This window comes from Myotis yumanensis, unplaced genomic scaffold (genome assembly GCF_028538775.1).
Source record: "Myotis yumanensis isolate MYYU_CA2020_CCGP unplaced genomic scaffold, mMyoYum1.0.hap1 SCAF_1, whole genome shotgun sequence".
Taxonomy (NCBI): domain Eukaryota; kingdom Metazoa; phylum Chordata; class Mammalia; order Chiroptera; family Vespertilionidae; genus Myotis; species Myotis yumanensis.
Genome location: NW_027223752.1, coordinates 89,963,701 through 89,977,288, shown reverse-complemented (window position 1 = coordinate 89,977,288; position 13,588 = coordinate 89,963,701).

The following is a 13,588-nucleotide window of genomic DNA, read 5'->3' as shown; positions in this document are numbered from 1 at the left end:
TGGCTGACCAGTGGACTGGACATTTAGCATATTACGCTTTTATTATATAGAATGAGATTAGCCCTTTATCTATGATAAATTGTGGATACTTTTCCAAGTTTCTTGGTTATCTTTTTACTTTGTGTATAGTGCTTTGCATGCAGGAGAAAAATATACACATACACAGTATACACATACGTTTAAAAGAGTTTTAAATTTCCCAATTATTTTGGAGGGGCTTCTGGATTTTGAGTCATAGCTAGAAAGGTCTTCCCTATTTCAAAGAAATTCTGGGTTTTCTTTTAGTAAATATATGATTTCATCCTTTACAGTGAAATCTTGAAGCCATTTGGTTTGAAGTGTGAGGTATAGGTCCAGCGTAATCTACAGAGTCCCTTCCCCTGCTTTACCCAACCTTCACTTATTGGATGAGCCATCTTTTAACCTACAGTTTTGAGATGTTGTTTTGTTATATTTTAAATTATGTATTTATCCTCTTATGTATCTGGGTGTATTTCTATGAGTCCCATTGATATACCTACTTATTCAGGGGCTGGTATCATATTATTTGGTTTATTGAGGCTTTACAATATGCTTTAGTATCTGGTAAGATTAAGCCTTACAACTCTTCCCTTTCATTGGTTTCCTGACTATCTTTATGAACATTTTCCAAATAAACTTTAGGAGTGTTTTTAAAATCAGACAAACAATGAATAAACTTGTTGGTGCTTTGTTAGGATTCTGATACATTTATAAATTAACTTATGAAGAATGACAACTCTATCACATTGACTCTTTGTGTTAATGAACATGATATAGTCTTCTTTTATGTTCTAGCTGATAATCTTATTTCTCTTTTACAAGATCTTGAGACATTTCACTGTAGTTTCTAAATACTGAAAAAGACAACTGATCATTGAACATGTTAAAATTTAATTTTCAAAAAGGCTTATTCATGGCTCTCATGGATATATAGAATGAGAACATGTCAAAGATTTTATTCATCTCATAAGTTAATGAGAAAATCAATAAGATGTTACATTAGTCCAAAGAACTTTGAGAAACTAGATACCTGTAAGAAATTTAATAGATTGCTGGGTTAAATACAAAATTAATGTCCAATAGGACCATAAACATTAGTGGTCATCTCTTCCACTAGACAGAAATTTATTTGCATTTTTACTGAACAAAACACCTACATGCTAACCTCTGCCCCTCTAGAATTAGAAAATAACTCAGGTAATTTAAAGCCATGCCTCGCTCTCTGGGTTCTGACCTAATGCACCAAGAAGGTTGGTATTGCCGGCAAATACGAGACCCCTAGGGTGTCTTCCTCAGGAAAATGGTGAAGAAAATTAGCCAGCACGCCAAGTACACTTGCTCCTTCTGTGGCAAAACCAAGGTGAAGAGACGAGCAGTGGGAATCTGGACCTGTGGTTCCTGCATGAAAACAGTTGCTGGTCATGCCTGGACCTACACCACCACTTGTGCCCTCACAGTAGAGTCTACCTTCAGAAGACAAGGCATTAAAAGACCAGAAGACCCACAATTTAAAATATTATTAGCCTATAATAAATTATTTAATTTATGTAACTCCCCCAAAAAACCCCAAAATAATAAAAATAAAGCCAAACCTAACCTTGCACTGAAAGAACACCTACTTCTTTTCCCTCTTTTGCCCATTACCGAGTTTTAGACATTTTTTTTCACATACATATCATTAAATAAAACAGTTGATATTTTAAAATTCAAATTTCATTTGGTTAACTTTATTATTATTATGCATTATTTCTAGCAGACTGAATATGGTGAGCCAAAAAAAAGAAAGTATGACTTAATGGATTTTTGGTTTTGGCCACTGGAAGGATGAAGTTGCCATCAACTGGGATGGTAGGATAAAACCAGGAGCTACTTTGCAGTCAGCATGGATGGTCCCTTTCCTTCCCATGATTCAGTTTTCTTGTGATGAAACACAAGTGGTACATTTTGGGCAAAGAAATTAAGGAAGACATTGCACCAATTCAACAAACATTTATTATGTTGAACCCTGTTCTAGGTTTTTGGATATAGCAGTAGCAAAACAGAGAAATCTCTCTGTCTTCATGGCCTTATAGTCTATCTGGGTAAGATGGAAAATAACAATAAACATAAGAAATAAAGTATATAGTATTTAGGAGGTATTACAAGAGAAAACAGAGTATTAGGGGTATAACAAGAGGTGTTGTGAGTTACGATCTTAAATAGTTGGTTAGGTTAGGCTTCACTGAGAAGGTGATATTTGAGCAAAAGCTTGAAGAAGATAGGGAGTCAGCCATGGAGGGGTCTGGGGCAAGAGCACTTTTGGCAGAAGACACGACAGTGTCAAAGTCCTATGAAGGGAGTTTGTCAGGGACGTTTGAAGAACAGCAAAGAAACCAGTTTGATTGGAATGGAGTTAGAGAGGAAGTTAGAGGCCTTATCATTTAGCACCTTGCAGCCCATTTTAGAGTTTTGTATTTTATTCAGCGTGAGCTGAGTGGGTGAGTGACATGGTATGACATATTTGAAAGAATGCCTTTGGCTGTGGTGGTAAAAATAGGCTTAGAGAAGGGGTTCAAAAATAGAAACAGGAAAACCAATAGAAAGGCTACTGAAATAATCCAGGAAAGTGATTTTAATGATTTGACTATGGTGGTAATAGTGTAGAAGGTAAGAAAAGATTGGGCCTGGCCAATGGTGGGTGGCTCAGTGGTTGAGCATTGACTTATGAACCAGGAGGTCACGGTTAAATTCCTGATCAGGGCATATGCCGGGTTGCGTGCTCAATCCCCAGTGTGGGGCATGCGGGAGGCAGCTGATCAATAATTCTCTGTCATCATTGATGTTTCTATCTCTCTCCCGTCTCCCTTCCTCTCTCTGAAATCATTAAAAATATATTTTTTTTAAAAAGAAAAGATTGGGTTCTGGATATCTTTTGAAGATAGAACCAATATGGTTTTCTAGCAGACTGAATATGGTGATCCAAAATAAGAAAGTATGACTTATGGATTTTTGGTTTTGGCCACTGGAAGGATGAAGTTGCCATCAACTGGGATGGTAGGATAAAACCAGGAGCTAACTTTTGGAGGTGTTCAGGTTGGTGGGCTAAACTCACGAGCTCAGTTTTGGAGTTGTTGGTCTTGAGACGGCTGTTAGACTTCCAACTGGAGACTTCAAATAGGCAATTGTGTATATAAGCCCTAAATTCAGGAGTGAGGGCTGTGTTAAAGATGTAAATTTGAGATTCATTGGACTATACATGGGATTTAAAGCCAAGAGATTGGATGAAAAATTGCAAGTAGAGAACTAAGGTTTAAGCCCAACATTAAAGAGGCCATTTCTTGTACATATGTATTTATTGATTTCAGAAAGGAAGAGAGAGACAGAGAGAGATAGAAACATCAATGATGAGAATCTTATAATGGATGCCTCCTGCCCTCTACTGGGGATCGAGCCCCAACCCCTTAACCAGAATAGAATCTGGGACTCTTCAGTCTAAAGGCAGACACTCTATCCACTGAGCCAAACCAGATAGGGCAAAGAGGCCATTTCTTGATATGACCAAGCAGCTTGTGTTTGATAGTATCAACTGAGGTTTTGATCTCAATAGACATCAATAGTAAAAACATAGTTGAGATTTTTGAACCAACCATTACTGACTAACGTAAACCAAGCATATGTTGAATCAAATCCTTTTGTAATCTCAATAAGTAAAATTGTAAATAAACAATCAATACAAGACTCTCTCAAAATAAAAAATATTTTGACATTTAATAATAAAGTAGTTAATATCTCTTACAGAGAAACATGTGTTCTCAGTTTCAGTTTATATCACATTGAACTTCTTAGGCTCATCAGAGAAATATATTGGATATGTATTATGTACCTTAACTTGGAACTCATTGTCTAAATGTTATACAGGTTCATAGGTGCAATTAAAGCATTATACTGTCTCTGATATTTGTCAGACTGCAAAAAGAGCTGATAGTTAACAAAACTTCTATTATTTGTACTACGTAATTACACTAAGGCATGGATTATCTTTTTAAATTTAAATTTATTTTTTGTATATGTGGTCTGTATATAGTTCTCTGATTTACTCAGGTTGAATAGTGTTTGAAGGAAAGCCAACCATGTTCTGAAGAGAGCAAGCAGCCTTTGAAAACAGCTCAGCAATTAACATGGGAATTTTTCTTTTTCTGAAAGATCAGTTTTCCCTGAACCCCATCAGGACATGGTATGGTGGCCCTGAAAGCCCCCTGCTCTCCTATGGGTTGGCTTAGGGTTTCCACATCATGGTTTTCCTAATTCCTTCTGTTTAGGAATATTTATTTATTTATTTATTTATTTATTTATTTATTTATTTTGCTGAAAGTATTACAGATGCCCCCCTTACCCCCCCATTATCCCCTTCTAGTCCACCTTGTCCCCTGCCCCAGGCCTTCACCACACTCTTGTCTGTGTCCATGGGTTATGCATTTCTGCATACAAGTTCTTTGGTTAATCTCTTCCCACCCACCCCCGCCTTCTCTCTGTTATTTGACAGTATAGGAACATGTCTTTAAAGGCTTAAAATTGTCTTCTTTTGGTAGCAACTGAAAAATTTGTCTAACATAATTTTATTGTTTATAGACCATAGCTGCATCATGATAAATACAAATCATAGAGATAAATGGGGAGAACACATTTTTACTCTATATGAGTAAAATATACTCTATTATTTGGGAGACTTCATCACAAATATTATAATATTAAAATCCACAATGATGATAGTAATCAACTACTACACTGCCATACCTGCTTCATGCTGATAGCTAATACATTTTGGAACTATATTCCTCACTGGTTTGAATAGTTTAAGCTCAATTTCTTGGTTACTATCCATCCCTTTACCTTGTGTTATGGACTGAATTGTGTCTACCACCAAATCCATGTACTGATGCCCTAACCCTCAGTACTTGGAGATAGGACTATAGTATATGGAGCTAATAAAGGTTAAATGAGGTCATAAGAATGGGGCCCTAATCCTATAGGACTGGTGTCTTTACAAGAAAAGGAAGAGGCACCAGAGCTCTTTCTCTCCACCTTCTCAGAGAAGAGATCAGGTGAGGACACACAGAGCAGATGGCCACCCACAGTCCTGGAAGAGGAGCCTCACCAGAAACCAACCTTGATAGCACCTTGATCTTGGACTCTAGCTGCCAAAACTGTGAGAAAATAAATTCCTGTGTTTAAGCTGCCCAGTTTGTGGTATCTTATGGCAGCCTGAGCAGACTAATATATCCTGCTTTATTTTCCCTTGCAATACTTATTACCACATAACCTATGAGTCTAATATATATACTAGAACATAATCTGGACTTCTTGATTTCTTGCGGTGTCATCATCTGGCATATAGTAGGCATGCAATAAATATTTATGACATAAATAAATTATATGACTTGCCTAGGAATAAGATATCATAAACAACAAAACAAAAGACCACATTTCTTTATTTTTAAAATATATTTTTATTGATTTCAGAGAGGAAGGGGGAGAGAGAGAGAGAGAGAGAGAGAGAGAGAGAGAAACATCAATGATGAGAGAGAATCATTGACTGGCTGCCTCCTATAGGCCCCCTACTAGGGGTTGAGCTGCAACCTGAGCATGTGCCCTTGACCAGAATCAAACCTGGGACCCTTCAGTCCATAGGCCAATGCTCTATCTATTGAGCCAAACCAGCTAGCGCAAGACCATATTTCTTAGCACATTGGTATCTCTGACTCACATACTCACATTTGGTATCTTCCCCTCCCCTCCCCTCCCCTCTTCTCCCCTCCCCTCTGTTCTATCCTTTTTTCTTCTTATCTCATTTCTCCATTCGACTGTGTGCTCTTTGAAGGCAGGTGCTTTGTCTTATTTGGTGTTCCATGAGTAGATGCTGACATGAGGAGTCCAGATACAGAGAACACCTGTAGAGAGAGGAGCAGGAAGTGATTCAAGGGAGGAAAGGCAGACGATAAAGGATGTGGTGTTAAGCCAGTTACCATTGTAGCAACTGGAGCTTAATCCTGAGGTAAAACTCTGGAAAAGGTTATAAAATACATATTGCAGATGATCCTACCTGAGGGGTGTGGGAGCTTGGGTAGTTATTCACCGACTCCTGAGTCACTGGCCTACCACCACAAATAGCATGGATTTTCACAGTTCCAGAAAGTGCTCAGAGATACAGAGGTGCTGAAACTGGCAGCTGAAATGGGAGGGTCTTAGGAATATGGGTGGGTCCTAGGAATATGGGTGGGACCCTCACAGTGACTGCCACAGCCCTCAATCTTGTCTATATATTAACACTTAACATCCAAAGTTTTCCATACTTATTGACACACTATGAAATGTCACCTTTTCCCTGTCTTTCAAATTGAGGGGATACGGCTCTCTTCTTACTCATCTGTAATTGCAGCAAACAAGAACTTTATCATTGAAGAGCAATGGGAAACATTCTTATCCCCAATTCATTCGAAAGCATTCCACACACAAAACGTATCCTAATTATCTACAGATATCTAAGGGGTAGATGGGGCATGCTGATTTCCAAGTTAATGGTGATGGGATCAAACTTCTGGGCTGTGTGGCCCTGGTCTGACCTCCCATTTAGGAGTTGATATTTTCTCTTAAGCTCAGTTCTGGAACTGTTCCAACCCTGGGTGTTATTCAATACAGGGTTTCACAAAAAATTCCACCTCCTTTTATGTATTTTTTCTTGGACCAAGCTTTTAAGAAATGCTAATCTACAGATCCTCCTCCTCCATGATTACACTTGCCAGAGGAGTAGGAGCCAAACAATTAAATTCCCCATAGGTGTTGGGTGTAATAATTCCTCATGAATCAGAAGATTAAGCATGGCAACAACAAATGGAACAAGATGGTCTAAGCTCTGTTTTTGCTGCAGAACAGCAAATAGTTGCAAATCAAAAAGCAGTTCTCCTTAATTACCACTGTATGAGGCAATGGCTAAAAGCAGGCTCATTTGGTAATGTTTTCTGCGTGGCTACGGTATGTACACACAGTGCAGGCTTTGTGCACTGTCTAATAGACAATATTACATACTAGCGTATTGCCGACATTCATTTTATGTGGAGATACAACTGGTACGCCCAGGACACTGGCCTCCAAGCTGTGTGTGCACTGAACTAAAGAAACAGTTTTGCTTGTTCAAGCCAGGCATGACTATTGACATTTAAACATGTTCTTCATGACTTCCAACATGGCCTGCTAGGTGAAGGTCAGTGAGCAGGACAGCTGCGGTCATGGGCTGTGATCTCAGCGAGGCCTGCAAGCAGTAACTTGTAGCAAGCTTCACCATGTTTACAAGTTTTCCTCTCTCTTTACCCTGAAATCAGCTACCCAGCTGATCTGGAGGCCTTTGGAGACATGAAATTTTATAGCAGGAACCAAAGAACTGATGTGGGAAAATGAATAGCAGAGCTGTAGAGTCTTATCTCCTCTCTTCACTCCCCAAATTAGACCTGCTTGTTTACTGAAATTGGTCAAACAGTTTAATTAGCATTCCATGTTTGTTATTTCTTTAATCAAGGTTTCAAACAGAACAAAGCAACAAGCCAGGCCAGTAATGAGTCTCCTCCACTCACTTTTAAGTTAAATACTTGCTGAGATCCCCATTTATTTTCCGAGGACTTTTCATCACTGATGTACTTTCACTTATCATCAAGGTTATTGGACTCTGCTTATAAATTCATGCTAATTGGCAGTAGGCGATATATATGTACATATTTATGTTATTTCATAGTTATATATAGGTACCCATACCACATGCATTTTTTTAGAAGAAAGTCTCTAGTTTGCTTTATTTATTTTTTATTATGACCATTTTTAAAAAGATTTTTTATTGACTTTTTTTTTTTTAAATGAGAGAGGAAGGGAGAAGGAAAGAGAGAGAAATATTGGTCTGAGAGGGGAACATCTATTGGCTGCCCCCTGCGTACCCCCGACCTGGGATTGGGCCCCCAACTCAGGCATGTGCCCTGACTGGGAATTGAACCAGCAACCTTTCAGTGCACAGGATGACACCCAACCAAATAAGTATACCAACCATACCAAAACATGCATTAAAAAAATAAAACTTTATTGTTGAAAGTATTACATATGTTCCCCTCCCCCTCCCTCCACCAGCCCCATATTGACCCCTTCTAACCTACCCCTCCCAGGCCTTCACCCTCCTATTGTCTGTGTCCATGATTATGCATATAGGTATACAAGTTCTTTGGTTGATCTCTTCTCACCCACCCACCCCCCGCCTTCCCTCTGAGATTAGACAGTCTGTTCCATGCTTCTATGTCTCTGGATTTATTTTGTTCACCAGTCTATTTTGTTCAAAACATGCAGTTTTTAAAGTGAGAAGGGTGGAATGTTTTTCTGATGGAATTTGTGAGATTGTAAGGACCATCTATGAGGAAATTTATTCATGAGCTCTACAGACTTATGTTTGATAGCACATACATTAACCTTCCTGCTTTTATAAAGTTCACTTAAGACATAATAACCAAGGATATAAAAAAGTATTCTCTGAAAAAGTGCTTAAGTATCTAATTACTTGGGTTTCCATAATAAGTTGAGATGCTTAAAAGAAATGTCGAAGGTCAGGGTTGTCTTGGCAAATGGATTTCATTTTGTTTCATCCAAAATACTACCCTACTTTTAGTTGCAAATGTAGACAACTTAGGCAGCCTTAAAAAATTATGCAAATCCTAATTGCAAACAGTTTTCCTTTTAGCTTTTTTACATTTAGACTAACTGTAGTAATTATTTGAAAACCTTTTTGAATCCCACACATAATAAGAGGAAATTTTATGCAAACAATAAAGGAGAATTTCAAAGCAGTAAGTGAGGGCGATGCTGGTTTGCCTTTGGGAGCTAGTAAACTGGAGAGAAGTTATTTCTGATCTTCCCACTTTCAGTATCATGATTTACTGAGGTTTTGGCAGCTCTACAAAGAACAGCAAAGGGAGCAAAGATTAGTACCTGCCAAGGTACTCAAGGTTGTGCAAGAGGAAGGGTTACAGTCCACCGAGTGGCTTATGTGCCACTTCTCCCATTTTGTAGGTATGCCAGACAAAATAGGATAATGGTTAGGATTGTAGAAAGTAGAATCAGACTTCTGGCGACTATATCGAACCTCTGCACCTTACTGGCTGTGTGATCTCCCCTCTCTGAACATTGGTTTCCTCATTTGTATAAGGACTAGTGGCCTTGTGTACAAAATTTATGCACATTAAAAGGGAATTAGAGGAAATATTTTAATATTGCTATTTGTCCTTTCTCTATAATAGAAGTGTCAGAAATGAAAGGAAATTAGTAAAATGTATATGAAAATCTCCCTCCTGTCAGAGTCTGGGACATGCTGTGGGACCCAGAGTCAAGTCCCCGCCCACCCACGTGCACCTCAAAATCACATGAGACCCAGACCTGGCCAGCCCCACCCACATTGGGCAAGATCAAGACCCGGCCGGCCCCACCCCCGTCAAGCCCCACCAGGCAGGGGGCACACCCTCAGGTCCCCCGGCACTGGGGCAGGGGGTGCAGTTTGAGGTCTCCCATCAAGCCCTGCCGGGAGGCAGGCACAGTCTCAGGTCCCCTGCCTTGGCCTGGCCCGGCGCCACACAGCCTCAGGTCCCTGCTGATCTCTCATTACGACTCGTTATGAAAACCCCACCTCTGCTGTGGGCGCAGCCATCTTGTGTTACAGGAACCCTGCCTCCACTGTGGGTGCAGCCATCTTGTGATGGCATGATGGAGTGAGGGTCAATTAGCATATTAGCTCTTTATTATATAGGATAATACTAGTACCTGCCTCATATGATTGGAGGAGTCAATGTGTTAATACATATGAAGCAAAGCCCTTATAACAGTGCCTGGTGCAAAGCAAGGTCTATGTACCCATTATTATTACACTAGAGGCACAAAGAACAAAATTTGTGCAAGGGGCTTGGCCCTCGCAGCCCTAGCTTTGTCTGGAAGGTCATCCGGAGGTTGTTCAGCTGTCTGGCCTAATTAGCATATTATGCTTTTATTATTATAGATGAGCTATTTTAAGATGTGAATAAAATATCTAAACATGCCCCTGGTTGGAGCTACTTCCTGGGAGTGAGTAGTGTCTATACCTCGTATAATGACCTGTTCAGGGAAGGCTCATCTTGGTGGAACTTATGAAAGGCAGCAGCAGCATGTTCTTTCCGAGCCAGTAGATCTGGGCTTGAAGACAGGCTTTGCCACTCATGGGTCTGTGTAACCTTGGGATAAGTTACTTAAACTTTGTAAGCCTCTATGGTATTCATCTGTAAAATGAAGATAATATGGTCCACTTCAGAGATTCTTGAAAGATTAAATGAAATTAGGCATTAGAAGCATTCAGCATTAGCACCTGGTCCACTGGAAGAGGCCCACATGGAGAACATTGTTTCTCAATTCAGTACTATTCACATTGGGGTCAGATAATTCTTTGGGGAGGGGAGCTGTCCTGTGCACTGTAGAATAGCGAGTAACATCCCTGGCCGCTATCCACTAGATCAGTGATGGTGAACCTATGACACACGTGTCAGAGGTGACACGTGAACTCATTCTTTTGGTTGATTTTTCTTTGTTAAATGGCATTTAAATATATAAAATAAATATCAAACATATAAGTCTTTGTTTTACTGTGGTTGCAAATATCAAAAAATTTCTATATGTGACACGGCACCAGAGTTAAGTTAGGGTTTTTCAAAATGCTGACATGCCGAGCTCAAAAGGTTCGCCATCCCTGCACTAGATGCTAAAAGCACCCTGCCACCCTCAATCGTCACAACAAATAATGCCTCCAGATATTGCCAAATGTTTCCTGAAGGGTAGAGAAGAATTTGCCCCAGATTGAGGGAGAGAAAGTATATTAAGAAACAGGAATATCCACATATGATTTTCCTCTTTGACAAAGTCAGCCTTCTATCAATGAGCTGAGGAGAGGGGAGGAGTAAAGTCAAAAGCAGTTATTGCATCCAGTTTGCCCCAAGTTCCTGGGGACTCTCTAGAGGTCTGTAATGGCAAAATTCAGAGGTGAGAAGCTGTTTCGTAGCTCTATTTTTCCCACTAATTTTCTAACCAATTGATGGAGGCCTCCTGAATCCTTCTCCCTTGGCCCCAGAGAGCTTTCCCTGTTAGGGGAAGGCCTGTGGAATAAGACCGGTGCCTTTTGTTTCAACTAGCAAAGTGAATTGCTAAGTGAAATCGCTACCTTCATTCTTAAGTTCCTTTGGAAGCAAGCAAGGAAATCAGGGCCATATTTTAAAATTTCAGCCTGATATTATTTGGATTTGCTTACTCTTTTTAATGCTGCTATGGTTCAGGTACTAATTTATACCCTGATAGGCTATGCTGGTTACTCTAATTTAAACAAAGATATAAATGTTTAAATGGCAGAAAATGGAGTAAAATGGCTTTATTCATATATTCAACAAATATTCTTCAGGAGTTTACCATGTGGCAGGCTCTGTTCAGGAGGTTTGGGATGTATCAGGGAACAAAACAGCCCAAACTCCCCTTCCTCCCTCAAATGAGCTAATCAATTTTTAAGGCAGTAACAGCTTGATGAACAAGGAGGCTAAAACAGGCTAGAACTCCTCAACCCAATTGATTCCCTTTTCCTCTTTCATATCCGTTCTGCTTTCAATTTTCTTTTTCCCCAGACTTCCTGCCCTTAATTTGCCATACCATGGAACAGAGATGCAATAGGTAAGTTGAATATGGCTTTTTATATGTATTTCTCAATCTTCTTTTGTCAGTTGTAGGCTTTCAAGATGAAAAAGGGTCATTCTATCTGGATCGAGAGAGATGTTTGCTCTTGGGTTAAGAGCCTGGTCATTATGCTATAGGTTCCAGGGTGTTTGAATCTCTGCGATGCTCACAGTCTCAGTTTTGAAGATTACAAATACTGGTGAACCCTCCCCGCCTTCCCACCTGTGTTACATAGCCTGCATGGGTGACCCGGCCCTTGGGTTGTTTCCCAAACTTCCTTTGCTCTCTCTACTCTATGGCCATATAAAAAGTGTTAGAGTTAAACAACCCTAGTTAGTAGGCCAAATTCTGGGACTAGGATTCCGGACATCTTGGCACATTGGTCTCCAAGGAATAATAAATATTCTTGTGCAAAGTGGTTTCTTATTTTTGATCAAAAGTTTGTTCACTTGTTTATAGGCTAGGTATGAACTGTGAGAACTGTATTAAAAAAGAAAAAGATAATTATGAAATAGGCCTTATAGTGTCATCACTAGACTGCCTGTTTGTGAGAACAATTCCTGGGGATTCATCATTAATGTGTTAAGCAATTATGGGTTGTGTTTCAAAAGAAATTAAAGGGAGAAGTATTTGGACCCCAGGTTTAAGGGTAGGAAGAAATGAGAGACTAAATAGGTGTTTGATTTTAGGTTGATTCCAAGTTTTTATTTTGGCATCTATTAGTATTTTTATGACAATATTTACCTACCACAGTCTGTAATGTACTATGGATCAAAATTGTCCTTTTTAAAACTCATATAGAACACTGAATTTTAAAATATGACTAATGAAGTTTTTTTGTGTTTATTTATTTTTTTGAAGTTGTTTTATTGCTTCACATTGTCCCAACATACTGAACACAGTTCTTCATTGAAAGGACTGTTAGCTGACTTGGAAAGATTTGTAAATAATACTGAGTACATAGATTTGTCAGAATCACTTCCTCTGGGACATCATCTTTTTTATAATTCTTCTCTAAGTTGGCCTAAAAATATTATTCGATCTTATAGTCTTAGCATCTAGTAACTAACCACAGGTGGACATTCAAACAGCCATTGAACTTGGTCTATGAATGTGCAGTACTTGGGGTTATTTCCTTCACATTAAGGGAAAACAACCTGAGACTCTCTGTAAAGGAGTGAAATGTGTATATTTTAAAGATTTTTTTCTTTCTGTGATTTATCTCCTCTTCTCCTAAATCTTTAAGGAATCAGGCTTTCCTTAGCTCTTTACAGCAAAGCACAGTGGTCCAGGCAGGGCTAACCCAAGATGCTAGGCCGTTGTGAGTACAGAGGTATAAAAGGTTGTGCCCCCTGTAGGAAAGGGGGCAAGTCAGATTTTCAAGCTAAGCAAAACTTGCTGTGGTAATATGTTTTATTATTCATGACAAGCAATTGCCATAGCAACTGGTTGCCACCTGTCTCTCACATACCAGCTCTGTATGCGATGAAACAAAGTAAGGGCACACTGCAAAGTCAGTTGTGGGGCCACAAGTCTAAAGTAGGCATGAAAGTCCGTGTCGATACTCAGAGTTTAGCTAGTGGCATGTGTGGTCCACCATGTTCCCAAAGCATTAAGCAATAAAATAAAATAAAACTTAAGAGAATTTGATTTTTTTAAAAAAGATCAAAGTGCTTGATCCACTTTTAAAAAAATGCATTGATTTTAGAGAGAGAGGGAGGGAGAGAGAGAGAGAAAGAGAATTTGCTGTTCCACTTATTTAGGCATTCATTGGTTGATTCTTGTACATGCTTTTCCCTGGGGATTGAACCCACGACCTCGGTGTATT